Source organism: Protopterus annectens, chromosome 10.part0, assembly GCF_019279795.1.
Source record: "Protopterus annectens isolate FY-2018-M chromosome 10.part0, PAN1.0, whole genome shotgun sequence".
Taxonomy (NCBI): domain Eukaryota; kingdom Metazoa; phylum Chordata; order Ceratodontiformes; family Protopteridae; genus Protopterus; species Protopterus annectens.
In genome coordinates, this window is record NC_056744.1 from 257,379,022 (window position 1) to 257,397,924 (window position 18,903).

The window sequence follows — 18,903 nt, forward strand, 5'->3', positions numbered from 1 at the left end:
GCAGTACACTAAACTCCAAAAGTGTGATGAGAGACTTAGAGACACAGGTAGAGTGGTCTCACCTTCGATAACCACATTGCCACAACAGTCAGGAAATCCTATGTGGCACACCTCATCACTAAGGGCTTTTCATCCAGAAAAAAGGAGGTCATTGTCCCTGTACTCATCCCTCATTAGACCCGTTATAGAGTACAATGCCCCGTTTGGTATGTACCTCTCAAGACATCTGCAACAGCTGGAAAGGCCGCAGGAATACCTCACTAAAAGAATCACAGGCCTAAAGCAGATGCCCTATGATGGCTGTCTAAAATAACTCCAGCTGTACTCTGTGGCATATCGTCTACTCAGAGGCGATCTCTACTTAGCATAAAAGGCCATGCCAAACCCTGAGCTGTTGGACATGTTCCACTTAAAGAAATCCCAATCCCTCAGAATGACATGCTCCAGAGATCTAAACCTTGTCATCACAATAAACAAAACATGCTGGAGGGATAGGTTCATGACCCAGAGACTCCCTATACTCTGGAATAGACTGCCCATACATGTCAAGCAGAGCACCTCCTTGGCCGTCTTCAAAAGTAACCTTGATGATTGGATGGAAGATAGGAGATTCATCCCAGGGATCACATCAGTCGCCCTGCTTGACAGGGGTCCAGGGAAGTAAATATTGTGGGAAGAAATATCCAGGGAATTGTTATGGCTAGGCTTGTATAGGCCCTAGGGCCAATAGCCTAGTACCAACCTATGAACTTATGTAGGTAAATACCTAGCAAAAATGAATTCATGTCAGCACTGTGGTCACATCCATTAACAGCAAAGGAAAACCTTCATTGCTCAGACAGTGGAACAGTGTTGTGTGTAACATAGCTTCTGTTAACAGACACATAAAAGGTTCTATATATATACCAGGGAGACAGTAAGATATGTGCAAGGGCTACATTTAAAGATATTCCATAGCAAAGTGCACATCAAAATCAAATTCATACATTACCATATCTCCATGTTCTGCATTTCAGCTGTAAGTCCATCTGACTCCCTCAAAAGATAAGGATGAGGTGCTTGGAGAAGTGAATGTAATAATGAATGGCAAAACAACACTTGATAGCACTTTTGAAAATAATACCATATTGCACAAACTTTGCCGGTCATATAACAGTCTATAGCAAGCTTTACTATCCCTGTACTTAAAGAGCTGCTATTAACAGACCACTACAGATTATAAATATATTCAAAGGAATTTTATGAATAACCCACTTATTCATAACCATGCACAAAATAAATGTTAATATCAATAAGCAGTTATGTAGAGAAGAACATTTGACTATGTATGAAATTAACCAATATAAATATTTAATATGTTTACCCTATATGGATTTGAACCCAAAACATGCCAAAATGTAAATATACTAGTCAGTTTCCTTACAGGCTGAGCTAACAAGCAGGAAATGTTTCTTTATTGTAAGAAGGCACTGGTTTTATTTATTCATATCCCTGTGGATAACAGATGAATAAGAAAACTTACAGCACTTATTGGCCATTAAATTCTAAAGAAATAACAGCTGTCAACACACAACTGAAAACATATGTGCAATCTGTCAGATAGGCATTCCCCTTGGCTTATACAAATTGGAACGCAGTAAGAATGTTCACTTTATTAGGAGGAATGAAGTAGAGAAATTATTTATGAGTTACTATTCAGACTTATACAGCTAGAGTAGGTACTGTTGTACTATAACAGATAACTAAGAAATGTGTAGCCATCAGTGGCCAAGGCACTACAGGCAACAGTAATTCATGACTGTAGTTGATGTGTGAAATGATGTTGTCATATTTTGGAAAAGAGATGTGCATCTACAAAAGCTCAGAATTATGTATATTATAAACATTAGTAAATAAATTAATAGCATGGGAATTGAACCCATACTTATATGCCTAGCAGGCACTGTGTCTTCATAATTACCTAAATGAGCTAACTGTCAAAGTTGCTAATTAATGGTTGTATAAGCCATGTATCTGAAATATTTGGGACACAGCTATTTCTCTAAATTCCTTAGGAATGCGCAGCTATATGTGGGATAGTGCTACTTACTGTAGTGATTGCCTGGCTGTCTACACACCTTGGAGACCCTTTAAAGAAGCTCCTCTGTGTCAATCTGATGCAGGTCATTGTTGCATTGGTGAACCTGCACTCCAGTCCAGTAGATCCCCATACACTGTCTGTGTTCCCTCAGTGTCCAATTCCATATGTCGATCATTGTAAAGTGCCTTTATCTGGCTCTCTTTTGATACTTCACTCCAGTGTATATGGTCAACATCTATGACGCCTCCTCCTTGGTCCAATTGGATGCCCAGACACATCGTAGCCTCCTAGAAGTAGCCATATCAATACACCAATGGAAAATGTACAATAAAGGGAAAAATGCTCACTAAAGTCCTACTCATTTTGCAGCTAGCAATGGTCTGATCTGTAAATGTATCAAAATCAATATTTAAAAGTGGCACTTATGTCCTGTTATCATATCATTTGAAGATAAAGGGAACATGCTACACATGGTACTATTTATCGTACTTGTGCGGACCACCTGCTTGTTACACCAAGCTATTGGTTAATGCAACAAATTTTGAGAAGTTACGCAGATATACACAGATGTAATCTCAATACCTGGAATTTTAATGAACCTCATTAATGATGTATGTCACAAATAGTACTTCAGGATGAGTGCACATTAGGTGCTCATACTTTCAGTGATACTGGAGTCATAGGTAGCTGATAAGGTAAATTGCCACCTGCTAGCATTTCTGTTTTGGGGAATATTACCTATGCTAATATTACTGTAACTCAAATTTAAATGTTTAGAGTTATTTTATTGAAAATGTAAGCTTTAAGACAAATGCTTGTAACTTACTGGAGAGCTGTTTGATGTACTTTTATGCATATAGGTGTTCCCATCTGCATTAAAGACATGCATTCATTTCCCATGGACAGTTGTCTAGATACATTTATATAACAAAAGTGAACAGTACATAAAGACAGATTTATGGATCATCTGCATGCCTTACAGGTAACTCCATAGACTCGGTGATATACACATGGAAACCTACGGATTCCAAAATTATTTGTATGTACTATGTCCTTTTGCTGTTATAAACATTTCTTCACTGATGACTCTTAGCACATGTCTTATAACTACTGGCTCAATATAAAAAAGGATTTGTGCCCACTGTGGTCTGTTTAGTGATACTGTGTTTTTCTGACATTTTCCATAAGTTGTTCAATTGATAATTTGTGTAATATTTTAATGCAAAATGCATGCAGACTCCTGTGGCATGATGCTGCTGTCTTTGGATCTTTATTCAACAGATAGGTAGTGTAAGGGATTTTAATCTGACAGACAACTTCTACAGATATCACAACTTATGTTGATGTTACAACTGTTATGTATGCAGGCACTGATAGGTAGTGTAAGGAGTTTGAATCTAACAGACAATCTCTGCAGATATCACAAGTTACGTTGATGTTACAGCTGTTATGTATGCAGGCACTGTTACTTTTTATATGTCACCATGTCACAGGCTTCCGCACTGCACAGGAATGCATACTGTTTATGGTGATACAAGCTGTCCACATAATTATCTGCATAACTGGGCTGCCACGGGAATATACTCATTTGCATATCACTGTCTTTCAGGTGGCAAACAGACCTAGGGATGATAATTTCTCCCCACAAGAAATTGACATAACACTAGATGCTCTGCAACAGCATGGACAGAGACCTCTTGGATATACAGGGAATATAGTATGGAGGAATGACATGTGGGCTGACATCATCAACATGGCTAATGTGGTTGGAGGTCACAATAAATCCCATAAGGCCTGTCAACAACACTGCTCTGGCATGAGAATGCATGCAGCCAACAGGTTACAATTGTATACAAGTTCAAGGTATGCCACCAGTTGTGGACCAACATTGACACCCCCTGATGAAATCACAATATTTTTCCCTCTCTACATATGGGGAGTGGAGAGTGATGTATACCTGGGGTGGGATAGAAGTAGGAGTTCCAGGCCAAACATATATGTTTTACTTAACATGGATGACTATAAACAAAATCATCATATACTGCTGTTGCCTGCATAATCACGTATTGTTATTTTGGATTATAGCAGCAAAATTGAATAGTGCACACAGATCCACACAGGGTAATGACAATGAATGTAAGTGTGATATCACGTAATCACATAACTGTACTACAGACAGAACAGTACAACCAACATGTTTAATTCTGTCTATATTAATATTCACAGGTCCATCTACTTCTGGACAGCACTGGGGAATGGCAGGTGAGTGTCTCCACACAGTGTTACTGTGACCACTACCTGTGATTGCCTCAGCCTCATGTAATGGCACTGCTGTTTACTGACATACTGAAATTTCCCTAACACTGTACACAACAAATACATCCAGATGGAGCCCAAGCCATGCAGGTTAAAGTACAGACAGACCAGGTATGTTACAACAGCTTCATAGTTTGCATCAATATGTTGAAGATCAGTGATGCATGACATTAATATTGTTTTTTGACACAGGGACATCCTGCAATGTCTATCACATGAATATCCATAGTCCCTATTACTGTTGTATATGGCATTATGTCAGTATTCTGTTGCCTGCAGACATGACTGTGCTGTCTTTCTCTTTAATTTACCACTACAGGATCTGTAGTACAACAAACAAACTCACAACAGCAGGAGTCTGTCACAGGTGTGCTATTACCTGTCTATCATACATGTCATTGCTGTTACTCCTGTTGTTGTCCTCCATTAATACTGCGTCTTCTATCCATTCATGGGACAGACTGCAACATCATCATCAAGTCCACAAACAAGTCAAATGTCTATGTAAAACCGACTGTATGCTTTAACATTGTTTGAATGGTTGATGCTGGCAATGATGTAATTAATATCTCTGACATTTTTCCCTACAATGTTTGTATTCATTACATATGTCATGTATGTTAGCTATGTAACCTAATTGTCAACTCCCTGTTATGCAGATTGCATAACCCATACACAGGCAAGACCTCATGGTAGGTATTTTATTATATGTAACACTGCAGTGAGATGTATGTATCATGTGTCTTTAATGATATCCAGCATGTGATGTAAACACATTGTCCTGATCTGTGTCATCTGTCTCTTCTTTTAGCACGCCAACTATCTCTTTCTCCATTACCCTATCAGTAACCACAGTGTGAGATCTGATGTGTCTCAATATAGTAGCATGGCCCCTGGCACACAAGACTGTTCTACTAAAATCTATAGATCCAACAACTTGCCTTCTGACAATGCATAAGCCATATTCTGGAATTGTTGCTGACAGAGATTACAGTCATTTAGAAGAAAATTAAGTTATGACAATAGAACAAAAGATTAACAAAAGAATCTCATGGGATAAAGGATCATATGTTTTTAAATAAAGTCATAGTGTAGGTTGTCAAAAGTGAAAGACTCTATATATGGCATGTATATATTACAAAAAATTATTTGACAACATCCCACATTCATAGATAGACGAGGGCTTGCAGTTGTGGAAGATGAACCCTACATTAATCAGTTATATTACAGTGAGCATAAAACAGTGGCAAACCACTTTACAGTTAAGTTATGATAAAGGACAAATTATTATCCCAGGGATAAAAAAATAAAAAGGGATATTCCAGACTGACTCTTTGTCACTGCTGCTCTTTTGTCTTGCCTTTAACCCATTGAGCTATCTACTTAACAGTTAGGTCATGGTTACAATATGACTCCCAGACAACAACAAAGTATAAATACTTCTCATTTTTGCTTTGCAGATGATTTAAAACTATATAGCTCATCAGATGAGGTGCTGCAACTGATGCAGGAATGAGTGATGCTACAATGGAGCAGTCTACAAATACTGGTAGCACCAATATCATATGGGTTCAACATTGCCTGTAATAAATCTAAGTGAACCAGGCTGTTCTGCATGTTCCAGTTTGTCATTAGGACCAGATTTTCGGAAGAAGGTACCAGCACTATCTACAACCAACATCAGTTTGTTTTTCCAGCTCTACATCTACCAATAAGGGACAGCCCTGTGATGAGACAGTTGCAGAGTCTGGGAAGGAAATGCCGGAAACCATTAATGGACCAGCAGCTTTATCCCACACTCAAGCGGATGTGGGGAAACAGTAACATCTCCTTTGTATGGAATATATCATCCAATGTGTTAAGTGAGTAGCAGACTTCTCTGTTATAGAAAGGGTTGTCATTTATACCATCCAGTAGAAGTGATTTTTGTGATGTAGTGTTAGATTTTAAATATTTTGAGAGGAATGTTATGCTTAAACTCATGTTTGGTAATAATTTGTCTTCTGAAGTTTTAGAAAACCGAGTACTTTTGTACCTCAGCTACTTCCACTTCTGGAAACATTTTCCAGAGTTTGTGAGGCTGACTTGTTTAACACGGCATGAACTGGATGTAAACAACAAGAATAATTTTTGCAATTTAACTACTGCTGAATTTGTGGCTATCAAGCAACTTCAAGGGATAGAACATTTGATTATATGCTCAGCTGATAAAGGGGTTGCCATAGTGGTCATGGATTCTGACTTTTATTTTGATAGAACGAATGCAAATTTGTTGGATGAGCACACCTGCACTGTTATTGAACATGCTTGTTGATACAATGATTTGCAATCTACACAATGATCTCTTAGACTGTTTGATAAGCAGGCAAATCAGTGAAGAAATGTACAACTGTTTTGTTATTCCACATCCACTTGTGCCGATGATTTATGGGTTCCCTAAATTTCACAAGGGGCCAATTAGCCATCCCATGAGACCTATAGTCTCTGGGAGAGGTTGGCTCAGAGTCGATTTTCATCTATGTAAAGAAGATGTTAACACCAATTTTGAATACTACTTGTATGGTTCTTAAAGATATAAAGCATTTTTTACAGACTCTGTTTGAGACCATACAGTCCTTTTCTTCTACCCAGGATGTGTTTATGGTTACTTTTAATTTAACTTGTCTTTTCATGGTGATTCCAAATGTTGGGTTGCAATATGTCAGATCATTCCTAACCACTAACAGTGAGTATCCAGACAGTCAAATTAACTTAAGTTGTATGTTTGTTGAATTTGTGCTGGATAACAATGTTTTTTTTTTTTTTAATGATAAGTATTATTGGCAAAGGTAAGGTGTAGTTATGGGCACATCATGTGCCAATAGCTATGCCAATATGGTTTTGGCACACTGGGAGACTACTAGAGTTTTAAATGATGGTTGTTTTTCAGAATTCATTATTTATTATGAGGACTTTGTTAATGACATTTTTGTTTTATGGTTGTGGTATTTTGATGAGCTGAATCGATTTTTAGGGTTTCTTAATTCATCTACCACTTTTTTATATTTTTCTATGAAAGTTTCTAATTATGACATTGATTTCCAAAATGCATGTATCATCAAGGACATGGATGGGAAGTTCTCATCTACTTTGTTTAGAAAGTCTTGCAGAAGGATCCTTATCCTACACAGGAACAGTATGCATCCAAACCTTATTTATAGTAATATCATGAAGAGGCAAGGGATGAGGCTTTCCAGACTGAATGTGTATGAAACAGATTTCCGGGCAGCTTTATGTGAATTTAGAACAGATTTAATAACTAGGGGATATTCTTCCAGGGAAGTTAATTTGAATGTGGATGTGAAGACGTTTGGTCAGGAAGGAAGAGCTAAACCTTACTTTTCACATAAATTAGCGGAGAACGACAACCAGTTTAGGTAAGCCAAACCCAGTAGGCTGGGACCATCCCTGTCCTATACATCTGATGTTAGTTTTATATGTGATGTGTATAAGAAATATTGGCCCATTTTAATGGCTGATGACAAGATTAGGAACGTTGTTAGTTTTCTTTCGAGAACCAGAAATCTTTGAAGTGGATGCTGTGCTAAAACAGCTGTAGATCTGCGATCAACTTGGGCTAGTACACCCAACACATTAGAACTTTTGCCTGTAGATTGTGTAGGTATTGCCATTATATTGACAGCACTGCTTCATTTACATACCCCAGTACTGGTAAAGAATATAGATTTAGTTTATATGTTGACTGCTTCACCTGCAACTTGGTGTATCTAGCTAAATGTAGGATCTGTTCAGCATTCTATATCGGTAAGATGAATTGCTCCCTCTGAGAGCGCATTTGTGAGCACCTTTATGATATTAAGAAATATGCAGATGAGAATCCTCTTGCTAAACATATTAAAAAATGTGGACAGTTGCATTCATTTTCTTTCTTGGTGATAAAAATTATAGATTGTGGTATTAGGTTAGGGGATCTAAGGAATTTAACTGAGAAATGTGAATTACATTTGATCATTTTATTGTAGGTAAAGGGTGCGGTTTGAACAGAAGTGCCCCTTTAAGCCTCATTTAAAATCACATGCTCTGTATCGATGAGTTGAATAATTACTTTGTATCTGTTGCATGCATTTAAATGGTTTTGAGTTTGTAAGTTTTTCTTGATCTGAAGAAGCTCTGATACTGGCGTGAAAGCAGTTATCCACTTTTGTTAAACTTTTTATACTTGTTCCTGACGTGTGTCTTGTCCTCAAGTCTTTATTTTCCATTTGTTTTTTGTTTATTGAGAATGGTTTATCCAACTACTGGGATTGTGCTGTTTGTTTCTCATCAGATGAGGAGCTGAAAGCACAACTGGAAGTGATCAAAACTTTCTCAGATGATATAAGAATGTCATTTGGTCTTGATAAATTTGAAAAAGAAACATTTGAAGCAGGAATCCTGCAGCACCAATAAAATATCAGTCTGAGACAGGAATGTGATATAAAGGAATTTAAACCGGAGGCACTGTATAAATATTTGGGAACTAATGAAAAGATAGACAATAAAACATGAACACATGCACATAAAGCTAAAGGAATATTTTAGAAGACTAAAATTAATACTGAAAACAGTTCTGGCATCTAGGAAGAAAATCTAAGCTATAAACCAATTTGGTCTTTCTGTTCTACTTAGAGTTTTGGGGTGACTTACTGGCCCCAAAAGGTATTGGATCAGTTGGACATGAAAACAAGAAAAATGTTTCAGACTTATCAAATGATGTATAAAAGTAATTGTATACTAAGATTATATATTTCTCATTGTGAAGGATGTATGAGCCTCCATAAAACTGATCACATGTATAGATCTGTAATCGTAGGACTGCATACATATCTGCTGACTTTACCAGTTTCAAACATAATGAAAATTTTGAAACATGAATAGAACAAATCTAAGATGACCTCCCTGCTTAGTTTAGTAGAACCATATTGGTGTCAAGCAGGAATGGAAACAAAACCAGAAATAGACAAAAATTAGGTAGCAACTGAATGTGTCAAAAAACAAAATAAAGAATATAAAGAGAAAGATGAGAGGAGAAGGTAAGAAATGTGGAAAAGGTATAAATATAGTTGCAAGTACATAAAACTCCTGGAACAACACGATCTGATGCAGGAATGGTTAAGGAGAGTTGAATTTAAACCAAAAGATGAAATGTTAATAATAGCAGCCCAGGGCAGTGGACTACATACACATTGTTTACAAAGTCCATTGAACAAGTAGGAGAAATAGACAAATGCAGGTTCTGGAAAACAGAACTGGAAACCATCACATATCTTGTTGCTGGGTGTGATACACTAATGGAAAAGGGCCTATATACTAAAAGGCGCAATATTGCAACAAGACTGTTGCATTTGGGATTGTACAAACATTACAATATGGAAGTAGCTGAGAAGCATTGAACAGGAAACCTGTAAATGGTTCATCTCCCAGGCCCCTGTTTATAAATGTTTCATCTCCCAAACCCCTGCTTACACTTATGAAGGGTATCAGAACTTGTCAGAGATTCAGGATGCATGGCTAGGTTATGTGGTCATTATCCTAGTAAACACCTATGAACCTATGAACATGATCCCCAAAGCATTATAGAAAATTTACTTTTTATCATGTGGGATTACCCTCTACCAACAGTTCAAAAGTTAAATGTGAGAAAACCAGAAATAGTATTCTATGAAAAGAAGACAAAAGTAGCTTTGATCATTGAAATTGCTATAACAGTGATTACAGTGTCTTATGTACAGAGAGACACAAATTCATAAAATACCAGAACTTGCAAGCAGAAACACAGACAATGTGGAGGAAGGATACACAGACAGCTCCACTAGTAACAGGAGCAATGAGTTTTATAACAAATAATTTACAGTTTTGTTTATATACACTACCGATACATGCAATTCCATATGAATTACAGAAGGAGTCACTTCTGAGCACATTGTGGGTGCAGTAAAGACAACTTTTGACTAATATCAAAAACTGAAACAATACTGATTTCACAAACATTAGTAATACTTTGACTTAGGAATGAGGTCCATTCTTGTCATGGTATTAGAAAACCAAAAGAATTTTTAACTCCACATGATAGTGTCATCCCCATCAATCTCCTCTGTGGAGTAACCTGGGCCAAGTTTTTCCATACGTGGTAGAGGCAGAGCAGATGGCAGTGTGAGCCATCAGTGTGGGTACCTTAGACTGCACTAAAGTAATACAGACAGCTGACCCATTCTGTCCAGTATTGTCAGTGTCATCCCATGGTGATAATGATTGCTGTGCAGAACACTGACAATTTCATGTGTCTGTGTTTATTGACAAGTCTGAGGCCAAGTGAGTTTAACAGTTATAATAAACATAGCTGACTCCATTTGTTACATTACTTTATCCATACTTTACAATGATATATTTGGGTTGTGATATTAAGAGTTCTACATTATGTCCTTTGTTGTTTGTGTCTGCATCTTTTTTATATTGGAGATAGGAATGTGTAGCACTGATGTGTGACCCTTATTGTCTGCCATTCACTGATACAGCAATATGAGTCTGTATGCATACCTGTGCCACTTGTGCTCTGAGCTGATGATCATTGCTGTGATAGATTTTTATATGTTCATAATGTTATGATTATGTTGTTATATCTGATGCTCAGTCTGTATATCTACCGGGTAATTGCCATTAGATGTGATCCATGCTGCTGGGGTGGGGCAACACACAAACACCAGTGTTTAATCTCTATAACCATTACATGTGACTTGTCATGAGTTATTGCCTGGGCCAGCAATTCTGGTCATATCTTACGTAGCCTATGCCTGCGTCTTCTGCCTCCTGTGTTCTCCTGTTCCTTCTCTGATACTTGTGGGATGTCATCTTCAGACATCTAGGGTTCTTGGGATAGCTCACTCACACCTGCAGCTGAAAGATTCCCATGTGCTCTAGTTAGCATGCTGTACAGAATAGCCCACACTATTATCATCTGTGCTGCCTTTTCAGGTGTGTATTGCAGTGAACCCTGGATGTGTCTAGACATCTGTACCTAGATTTAATGCAGCAATGTATGATGCTTCTGGTTGTTGTGTGCAATCTATTGTAGGCCTCCTCTGCAGGGTTGGATGGTTCATGATACAGGGTCATTAACCACAGCTCAAGTGGATAACCACAGTCAACTGTTGTGGGGAATAAACACATTTTGTCAGCATGGATATTGTTGGGAAGGGTATCCTTAGCTTACATCCTAGCTGTGTTCCTGTACTTACCTAGTAGAAATCCCTCAAGTATTTTACCTTGATGGAATGTGGCCCTCAGTCCACTTTCTCTCCATGTAACAGCGTCATGGACATTTTCACAGTGTGTTGCTGTGAGGTTTGTTATGCTGCCATCTGCTGCACACACAACCTGGCAGTTCAGGGATGGCCAGCCCTTTCTGTTTATGTATTGGTCTGCTTCAGGATGTACTGGTGTCTTAATAGGGATGTGTATGCAGTCTACTGCACTGAGTACATAGGGACGTTTGCAATGCTGTAAAACTGGTGTGCTACAGTTCTGTACTCCATGGGTTGGATGGAAAGGGTATGCAGTCATCCATACTGCTGCACATTGATGCCTGGAATTTTGCCAGAATATGAATGACAGCTGTCTGTGACACACCAACAGCATTCCCCATATGTCTCCGGAATGTCCCAGATGTAAGTACACCCAGGCTGATATGCACTTTGGTTTCAAGGGGATTGGGTTTCCTCACAGGGTTCCCACAGCCATGTGTGGTGCACACATGTTGCAGTCAGCCTGCACCAGCTGTTTGTTTAGCCGCTACCTGTTGATTATTTGCTGATCTGACAACTGGTTTAATTACAGCCTTGCTCTAGCTGGTTGTCTTCTAGGACACATAGCCCCATCCTTATTTATGGCTTGTATCACTGCAGCCTGTTTCTGTTCATTGACTGAAGATTGCATTTTTCTTTTACTTTTTTTTTTTGGTATTGTTATGGAATATGGCAGAATCCAAAGTAATAGCTTCCATTCCTTGTGGGCCATATTGCATGAGGATTTTAGAAACAGAGTTGACAATGCAGTTTGTCACATTTAAGTTGTATTAGGCTTACATGATGTGTTTTAAATCAGACAAGTGTTCATGGTATTCATAATTATCCTATTCTGAATAGCTATGTACTCAAAGTACTTTCCATGTGTTTACTGAAATCATGTCTGCAGCTAGTACACTGAAGCCTTCCTTCGGTGTGTTGTACTATCCACAAATAGCTTCCACAAACTTTACAGAATCCAGACCTTTATTTCTCCTCCTCACTAATTTCCTGGTGGTAGGAATGAATCAAGCAGCAGGGTTGTTTTGTGCTCTTTTATGCCTGTGGGGGCATGCTGTTTAGTAGTTCCACAAACACCTTATTAAAATACACAACAGCAACATCTTGCAGCAAGCATTTTAGGATGTTCCAGTTATGTGACTGTACTGGCACATTTCCCTGAAGAACTCAGTGCAATAGATTGTACCCATGTTGCAATTAGGGCCTCTTATGGTCCACGAGGGCAGTGATACTGTGGTAAGAAGGGCTACCATTCCATCAATTACTAGGTAGTATGTGAAGCATGGGGGTGCAGTACTGATATCTCTGCCCAGCATCCATGCAGTGCCCATGATTCCCATATCTGATACACTAGGTCATTCTACCACCTCTTCCTGCCCAGTGGTTACCTTGTTGGGAAGTAGACTTTTTTAAAATATATACAGTATGTTGTATATATTGTGGTTAAGTAGTTATTCATGTTAAAATATATTGCTGAATAATAAACCTTTTTTTGTCACCACTCCACTCTTCTCTCTCCCTCCCTTTTGCTCTCATTCTTTTCAGCTAATGCTGGATATCCACTGGAGCCATGGCTCATGACACCAGTGAGAAATCCAAGTAGAGCAGAGGAGACATATAATACAGCCTTATCCCAGATCCATGCTGTCTTCGAGAGGGTCTTTGGCCTCCAGAAGAACCATTTCAGGTGCCTGGATGAGTCTGATTGTGCCCTTCAGTTTGACCCAGATACTGCGTGTAGGATGTTTACTGCATGTTGCATTTTGCATAACATGATCATGCACCGGTCTGGTGGTGAAATGACCCATCCTTTTACCGCAACTCCCACCTCCAATCCCAGTATGATGAATGTGGGTTTATATTAGATCACTGAATGCTTAAAAAAGTGAACGGTGATTAATTGACCCTATGTAAGCGAAAGCTTACAATTTCGAACTGTCAAAACAGCGATTTTTTTTTCCTGGGGAAAAAAATCGCTGTTCCAACAAAAAATAAATAAATAAATACACTTTAAACATTACATTAAGTGGGGGGCTGTGCCCCCCACACTCCCCCTACTTAAATATACTAACTCTGAGACTGCACCACAATGCCGAAAACGGCAAAGTAATGAAGCGGCCAAGCAAATTATTTCCCAGGGAAAGAATTTGCTTAAAAGCCACTTGGATATTTTACAATTTCAGGCTTTTGAGTTTGACCAAGACACATTCGAAATAATGAAGTCTTCGGTCTTCTAATAGGGAACCAATGAATGTTGATTAGCCAGCAGCAGTAGTATAGGACCCCATGTAGCAGGCTCATTTACGGCATATGGCTATGCAGGTTAAGAGGCAGTATCTAGTTCACAACTAGGGACCATGACACTCAAGGTTGTGCTTCCTTTGTTGTAAAAAATACATGAGTATAATTGATGCATACAGTGATATCTGTCGACTATGTGCTGTGTGGTGCATGGTCTGCTGTCACTGTTCATCTGACATTCTCTCTCACCTTAAAATATTTTGCACTATTTTTTAGAAAAGTTACTTGTATTATTGTTACTTAAAGTCATGGTCACTAACTCCCGTTCAGTGATGTTGTAAGGCATCATATAAGAGTAAATACATTTTTTCTCTGCTTTGGTGCATAAGATCTGCTGTAGTGCTTACTTAAGTATACAAGTACTGAATATTGTCAACAGTGAAATACTTCATAAGTTGATGTATTGCAAATTCAATGAAAAGATACTATGCCACTTTTTTATATATTATGCCATCTCTTATTATTTTATTTTGTGATAAAGAACAACAGATAAAATTTATGCTGTCACATACAATCATTTCTGATGTCAGAAGCATAAAAACTATCATCAGTTGTTCAGTGGAGAGGCTGAAGTAGTCCCAGTATGGGTCTGGGACAGGAATGTGTTATACTTCTTATCTGTACGTTTGCATGGTTGGATACTCATTTTAATCTTTCATTTCCTTACTATATATTTCTCCTGAAAATGTAGGTAACTGCCACCTGTAGGAATGGTAATCCATGTGGTACTGATTTTTTTCTACTTGTCACTGATGATGTGCATGCTAGTATTACTTGGATGAAATCCATACATTTGCAAACTTGCCTCCCCACCCCCACCCCCACACCTACCCCCTATTCCAGTTAAACAAATAGCTGTGTTTTTCAAGCTGGTTCATGGTAGTTCAAGATCAAATGAGTTACACAGGCCTCCTACAGATAGGCTAGATGATGGTGTAAGTGATTCTGAAGAGTGGCTGTCTTAAGAGCTGGATGGTTTGTTTGCCCAATGCTGTGACCTACTTGATGCAGGTGACCCTGCTGCCACTGATCTGATAGTGCTGCATAATTGTGATTTTGACCTCAAAAGTGAGGTTGTGCTAGGACTAGATGAATGCTGACATTACCTGCATGAAATAAAATGTGCTTGTTCACCTTGAGTACTTGTTTTACTTTCATGAGAAGCAGTGGTACTATGATGTGAGCTCCTACCACATATCTGAAATTGCCCCTTGCAAGACTGACTCCAGCTTAAGTCTGGTATGTCCTACCTAGTGTATGAATGGAGGTGGCCACAGAGGCTTTGTGTGTCACCATAGTACACATCGGTGTGATCATGGAATTATCCCTACTCTGTGCCATATCCAAATAGTGCTGGAAATTGTCACACATAACCTGGAGGATTTTGACCATTTCCAGCTGACTCTCAGTAGCACTGGTCTGAGCCCTAGCATTGCCATGGCACATTTCCTGTTGGGCAGACAAAGTTTAATGCATTGCCTGGGGTAGCTGCAAAAAAATTGCTGCACCTGGTTACCCTTTGTAAAGGTGTCACTGTGAAACTGTTTCCTATGAATGCCTCCCATTATCTTCAAAGTGTTTTCCAAATTTTGAGATACTGGTTTATAGGTACAGGGGGTGGTCTTCCTGTACAACTGTGAGTGACAAGTCAGCTTGTGCTTAACTTTGTCATGCACTGTCACATTCTGCAGAGTTACTCAAATGCTGTAGGGTGAAAGATCCTCCCAATAAACATGGGGACTGACTGCCACATTCCTCAGGTTGCCTCATGAATGTGTTATCATTAGCAACAGCAGCAGCAACATTCATTCTGCTGCTGCTAACATCCATATTTATTGGTATAACTGAACTGTTTGTTTCTGATGCTGACCCGATAAAAAAGTATTTGGAAACATTAATAAAATGTAATATTGTGCAGCAATGTATGCTTACAAGGGAATGAGTGGGACACTTACACTGCCTTCATTTTCATTCTGTGCTGATGTACAAGGCTCACCTAATAATAATTAATAGTAATGTGTTTAATGAGATCATTCCTTGTTAACGTTCAATTCTCTGTATAAAAGTAAATGCTACTGATTTTAGACCAAGCTTCACGTGCAGATAAGTGTTGCTGTTGCAGACACTGGTAATAAACAGCAGTATCCATACAACCTCTAATTATTCCTGTTCCCCCATCTTCTGTGTCATAGTCATCCCCAAGGATGAACAGAAAGTATTTCTCATCTAGATTTAAATTAATAATATGTGGAGGTCTCCCAAAGTGGTACTGGAAATGTCATTATGCTTGGCCCTGCATTTAACATGTGCTACAATATCATTTGCCCATTACTTGCCCTGTACCAGTGCTTGATTTCTGCCACCCAGTGCATTAGGGTCAACAACTACTTGATTCCAGGCCTTGTTCCTCTTGGCTTGCTGGGCCTCCTTTGCCAAAAAGAAGTTTCCCACATGTCCTAAGTGGTACCATGAAGACATAATTTTCCCAATAGCTGAAGTAATATTTCTCTGTTTTGATCCCTCATTTTCCATTAGTACTGCACGTGCACAAAGAAACAAAAAAGACCACTGTCAGAATGTGTGGCAATATAATCAGCTTTTTAAAGTGCAAAACATTGGCCAAAGCTTTCTACCACCAATAGTTAACGAAAATGTCACTGAACACAAACCATATAACTGCATATAGAAATCTCAATATAACCAAGAAAAATTGCAATATATTACTTACAGTTCATTCAAGTCATGAATGCAATCACTTTTTTCACAAAAAGCATCCTTGCCATATCATATGACATTGTTGTGTCCTCATAATACAGCCATTTTATATTTATAAGTGTCACTCCAAAAATCACCAATTTATCGCACATGCCTGTTGGTATCCTCAGCACTGGAAAAATTCAGTAATAACTTAGTGCATATATCCATATGTACAATCAGTAAATTATACCATAGTAATGATCATTTTCTATCATCAGTAATCATTTCCACTGCTGCTGTCATGAAATCCAACTTCCAAATGACGCAAATCTAGAAATCAGTTATTGCTGTCATAACATGCACATAATATGGGTCTACTTCACATAATCGAACACCCAAATGTTCGACTTTCATATGGCTGAGACCATATGATCGTCCATTTGAATGTTCAAAAATGCGAAAAATAAAAAAATAAACAAAAACAAATAAAATAATTAAACAGTGATAGCAGGGGACAAGCCCCATGGCTCCCCCCACACCCCCCACTGTTTAAATCTACCAACTCTGAGATTGGACTACATTAAGGTAAAGGGAAATCTTCCCGTTCCGCACTCTATGGAGATCCCCATTCAGACCATTCAAACTTTTAAAAGTTCAATCATATGGTCTCGGCCATATGAAAGTTGAGCTTTTAAATGTTCGACCTTCTGAAAGGGACCCACATAATATATATGCAAATTCATTAAATATGACCCTTAACTCAATGAAATATATTTTGAAGTGATTCTTGTTAAATTATAATATATATATATATATATATATATATATATATATATATATATATATATATATATATACATACATACATACATATGTATACATACATACATATATATGTATATATATATATATATATATATATATATATATATATATATATATATATATATATTTTTTTTTTTTTTGTCTCCTTACTTTAATACGTTTATGGCATCCTAATGCATTTCCCACCTATCTCAGCTATTGGTGAATTGTATATGATGATGCTCAACTTTTTGGCATAAATTCAAGGACATTTTTGTATACCAATTAGGCTAGTTGACATTCACATCTGCAAAATGTAGTAGAACACAAATGTTTCCCAACATATATTGCAAATTTTGTTTTCTCGATGATCATGAATGTGCAGCCAAAGTAATACAAACACACTTCAGACTGACATGGATGCATTGCGGACAGCTCTGCAGTCTGAAGCACTCCGAAGCTGTCCAAAGTTTACTACAGGAACACGTGAATGAGCCTAAACTAACCAAAATAAGAATGTTATTAAAAAAATTGAGTTATCTGAATGCGAAGTTTGCAGCAATCTGAGGGGTAATCCTTGCCCATCCAACATTGTGTCACACCCGAGTAGCTCAAAATATCTTAAGTCCCTAACCCTTAAAAATAAAACACACAATGACATCTACCCCCCCAAAAATAAATTTCTGCTGTACTACATGAGACATATTAGTCTTACTGTACAAAAAATATGTACCAATGAGCATTAGAAATAGCAGTTACTAATCATATATTTCTGTTTTTATAAAGCATAGAAGAGAAAGGTAACTGGATTCCTTTAAAAAATGTATGTGACAAAGTGGTTTGCTTAAACTATACTTGCTAATAATATCAATAGCTCTTGTAATGCCCCTGCTAGTAAAGAGAGTTTTAATTAGGGTGATGTCACTCCCCACAGGGAGTGGTTCTAACCCTGATTAATACATCCCTGACCATACTTACATCACACCTTACAGGGAGTGGTTCTACCCCTGATTAATACATCCCTGACCATACTTACATCACACCCAACAGGGAGTGGTTCTAACCCTGATTAATACATCCCTGACCATACTTTCATCACACCCCACAGGGAGGGTTCTAACCCTAATTAATACATCCCTGACCATACTTAAATCACACCCCACAGGGAGGGTTCTAACCCTGATTAATACATCCCTGACCATACTTACATCACACCCCACAGGGAGTGGTTCTAGCCCTGATTACTACATCCCTGACCATACTTACATCACACCTCACAGAGAGTGGTTCTAACCCTGATTAATATATCCCTGACCATACTTACATCACACCCCACAGGGAGTGGTTCTAACCCTGATTAATACA